The sequence below is a fragment of the Salvia hispanica genome, chromosome 6 (assembly GCF_023119035.1).
Source record: "Salvia hispanica cultivar TCC Black 2014 chromosome 6, UniMelb_Shisp_WGS_1.0, whole genome shotgun sequence".
NCBI lineage: Eukaryota > Viridiplantae > Streptophyta > Magnoliopsida > Lamiales > Lamiaceae > Salvia > Salvia hispanica.
In genome coordinates, this window is record NC_062970.1 from 914934 (window position 1) to 919064 (window position 4131).

At 39.0% G+C, this 4131-nt stretch overlaps 1 pseudogene; it reads left to right on the top strand.

Annotated features, from left to right (window-relative positions):
- Nucleotides 1-333: 333 nt before the first annotated feature.
- LOC125193329 lies at nucleotides 334-3173 on the top strand (annotated as a pseudogene).
- Nucleotides 3174-4131: the final 958 nt, after the last annotated feature.

The following is a 4131-nucleotide window of genomic DNA, read 5'->3' on the forward strand; positions in this document are numbered from 1 at the left end:
ATGCTCTTTCGTGTTGGGTTTTCCGGAAATGAGAGAGGATCTTGTTCGTATCGTTTGTCTTTTCTTCGATTGCGCCGAGAAAACGAATTCGATTTATCCCCTTTTGCTTTGATCATTGCAATTGTGTGATGGTGGATTTGTTTGATGACAATTTCTTGTTTTTTTGTTGATTGGGGTTTTGTTTCTGTAGGATTTGTGTTGATTGAATCCGGTGGAATTGGCAGTGAATAAGAGAAAAGAGGGGTTTTGTTGTTCTGTAAAAAGGGATTTCTATTTAGGGGTTTGGTGAAGGAAAAAAGGTTGGGAGGGAAAGGGAATCTGTTAGTGTTAGGAATGTTGACAAAGAGTGGCGACCATCAGACGGCCCCTTTTATCTGTGTTGCTGAAACGGGAGCTTGATGAGAAGGTTGAGGGGCCCGGGAGTTTACGCACGGCCAGGCCAGTCAGAGAAGAAGGGCAGGACTTGACTTTTATCAAGACCGAATGCCAACGGGTTTTCGATGGAGCACCACAATTCTGTTTATGCGGTATAACGTCACACCTTTTGCCTCTATTTATTGCATCAGTGTAGTTGTTGTTCTTGTCGTGTAGTATTGGATTCTTCATTTGTTGTGTTCTTTATGATATTAGCTGATTCTTCGTGATGTATGGTTTTTGATATTTGGAAAGGATGGAATAAGATTGGAACAGCAAGTATAAGACTAGAAATCAGAGTTCAATGACATCAAAGAAATTGCTGAGTATCCTGCAGTTCGCCGATTCATAAATTCATGTTCTCTTTTCACAGGTGCCTTTTCTTGAAAGGTAGAATTTTGTCGGGATTTGAATGTGCAAATCATGCTTTAGCTCTCAGTTTTTACACTTGCTTTATGGTGCTCGTGTTGTTTTCTTTTTTTCCTCTTGTTTCTCATCGATATTATTAATTTTGCCAAATTTTTTGTTTGCAGTTATTCGATGGTCACAATGGATCTGCAGCTGCAATCTATTCAAGGAGAATTCCTAAATAATGTTGTGAATGCTATTCCACAAGATCTTAACAGTGAAGAGTGGGTAGCAGCTTTGCCCCGAGCTTTAGTTGCAGGGTTTGTGAAAACCGACAAAAATTTCCAGGAAAGAGGTACGAGTGTTTTTCTAGCACATAATCTGACAGAGTAGGGTTTAGGTGAAGCATTTATTGTACGGAAAATTTATTCATATCGGACAATTTAGAAGTCGAGCTGATCCATTAGGGATGTCAAAATTGAAACAGTTTTGGAATTTTTCTAATTCAGTAATGAAAGCTTTAGAAAACTGTTATAGTATTAACTGTTTGTATCCACATATTAATGGGAACTAGTAAAACATCCAGCTTTAAACCTTGTTCAAACGACGTTTCATTTATTGCTTATCCAGATAAAGAAAATACTTTTTTAAGACGATTTCGCATATTTTGCCAATTTTCTATTAGAATCCTGCTTCAGAAGTGTATATAGTGCCAAATCAAGATTTTTTTATTGTCGAATACCTAATAAAAGACTTAGTGATGGGACTTCAAATAACCTCTTCGCTTAAATATTACTGTTTGCATATGGCACAATGCCGTAATACACACTCTTCTCTGCAACTGGGTGCTAATTCTCGCATTTTTTTCTAGCCCAAACTTCAGGAACAACGGAACCTTTGTAATAATTGAGGGATGGGTCTTAACCGTTGCTTCAGTTGGCGATTCTCGTGGTGTGCTTGAATCAGCTGAAGGGTCGATATATTATCTCTCAGCAGATCATAGACTTGACTGCAGGAAGAGAGTTTGGACGCCAATTTATCCCTGGTATTTTCTTTTACTATAAACCAGTTCTCTGATTGTCGAAGGAACAGGAGGGAACGGATAACTGCAAGTGGTGGTGAAGTTGGGCGGGCCTTAAAACCGGAGCTGGCACAGAGGTATGTACACTTAGGATTCCCTTTCCAATTGGTCGAGATATCAATTTTTAATGTTACGGATGCTTTGGTGCTATGTGATTGGTCCATTGAGATGTTCCCCGGTGGCTTGTGTCTTTCCTATCCAGGGATTTTGGATGTCGGATCATATTCCCCAAATTTAAAAAAGGGGTCAAGGTTTTTTTTGCTTCAAAACCATTTTATCTTTCTCTTTTGTTTTTTAATTTTAACTGCTGCTTAAACCTTGATGACCAAGGCTAGTAAAATAATTAAAAGGGAATTTAAAAGGGGGGGGAAAGGAAATTACTTTTTTTGATTTTTCTTTTTGGTCATTTGATATCTTTTTTTTGGGAAACTATAATGAAAACCCATGTCTTTGGCTAAACCATTTCATTTGTGAAATGCAGCAAAAAAATCAACTGGTGGGAGGCTTATTACCCGGCGGGGTGTTTGGGATCGTTATCAAAAACAGTTTTTGAGTGTTGTAGAGGAATCCCAAAGGGATGCTGCAGCCTCTCAGATTGTCAAAGTAATTTATATTCATGTTTCCGAATTTCAATTCCCATTAATATGGTTATCTGAATTTCCGTTACCCAACGTGCAGGAAGCTGTACAGGTGAAGGGGCAGAGATGATACAACGTGTATTGTTGTAGACATACAATTTCCCCCAAAAGAAAAACGGGGCCAAAAGTCCCCCCAAAAGAAGAAAGGGGAAAACGGGGTTTTAAATATGTTTCAAAAAAGCCGAGTCGACTTCTTCCCAAAGAAAGGGAAAAAACACATTGAGCCAGAGATGGTGGAGGAAATGTTGAGGAAGGATCGGCCTTCCTATGGGAAAAGGTATGAATGTTTTTGTAAAAAAAATATTTATATTTCAAAAACGAAGTCTTGTGTCAAACCGTCTGATGTACCTATGCAGGACCCAAACACAAACAAAATTACAATTAACCACCAATATGGACTTGGACCCGGGTACTGTTTGGGATCTTGCCCTTTTCAGACGACGATCAGTGTTCTTAATTTGCTTCATTCGTTGTGGGTACAAAGGTTGGTTTCAAGAAACCCGGGGGAAACATGTTCAAGCTGTTTTTTGGGTTTTGTAAAGGGGAGAAAAAACCCGGGAGAGGGCATTTCAATACACTCGGGAACAGCTGATAGAAAAAGTTCCCGGCCTTGGGAGGGCCCCCTTTCCCCTCTGTTTTCGAGCTGCCAAGAAAAAAACGCCAGGGGAAGGGGAAAAAGAGCCCGGAGGTAAACCTTCACTTCATTGCTAAACCCTCGATGGAAAACTTTTTAACATGTTTTTTGCAAGGGCATTCATTTCTTTCGTTTTTCCCCTTTTTTTTACCAGCTTCAAGATACAGTAGTGGAAGTGACTAGTGTCCGTTCACCCCTAAAAACGAGTGCTCAAACCGATTATAACTGAAAAGGGCCCCGGATGACAAGACAAAACTACCATCTGTTGCTATAACCCTAATAGTTAACCCCCTGGGAATAGCTAAAAGGCCGTTTTTTATTTTTTTTGGGTTTTGGACTTAAAAGATGAAGATGATCAACCCAAAAACAAAAGTAAGTTTTTCTTGTGTCAATCGTCGTAGAATATCCCAAGAGATAACTTATTTGTTGATCGAGTTCATTATTTACTCAAATACACTCTTTCCCCTCACATAGCTAACAAGTGAAAAGCTATCACCATTGTAATATTTGTCACATAGAATGTTTTAATAGGGTTTTCTTTTTCTTTGACAACATTTCTTGGTGTAACATTGTTTTATATTCTTTCTTCTATGATTAAAGAAGCCAAACATTCACAATTACTAGCTCACTTTGATGTCAAATTCAAAAAGGGAAGCCGTGTGGACCGTTCCCTGGGCAAATCCGGGTCCCGGATTTTTTTGGGGGTCGAAGGCCCGACCGTTTGTTTTTCTTTCAAATTTCGGGGATGTCGTTGTCGAGATTGGTTCATTTGTTGCATAAAAATTTAAAAGGGATATTTTTTGCACCTTTTTTACTTGATAGTTAAAGGGAAGGGAAAAATTATGCACTAAAACTTACTCCCTTTTATGGATTGAAAGATCAAATGGTCCTTCTATCATCCCAACTCGTGGTTGCCGAACCCCTTAGATAAATCGATCTTTGAGTCTTCCGTGGGAAAAAATTTCAGATACACCCGCTTCCCGGTTGCAAATAGTGTTTCTCTTTTTTGGAGAAGC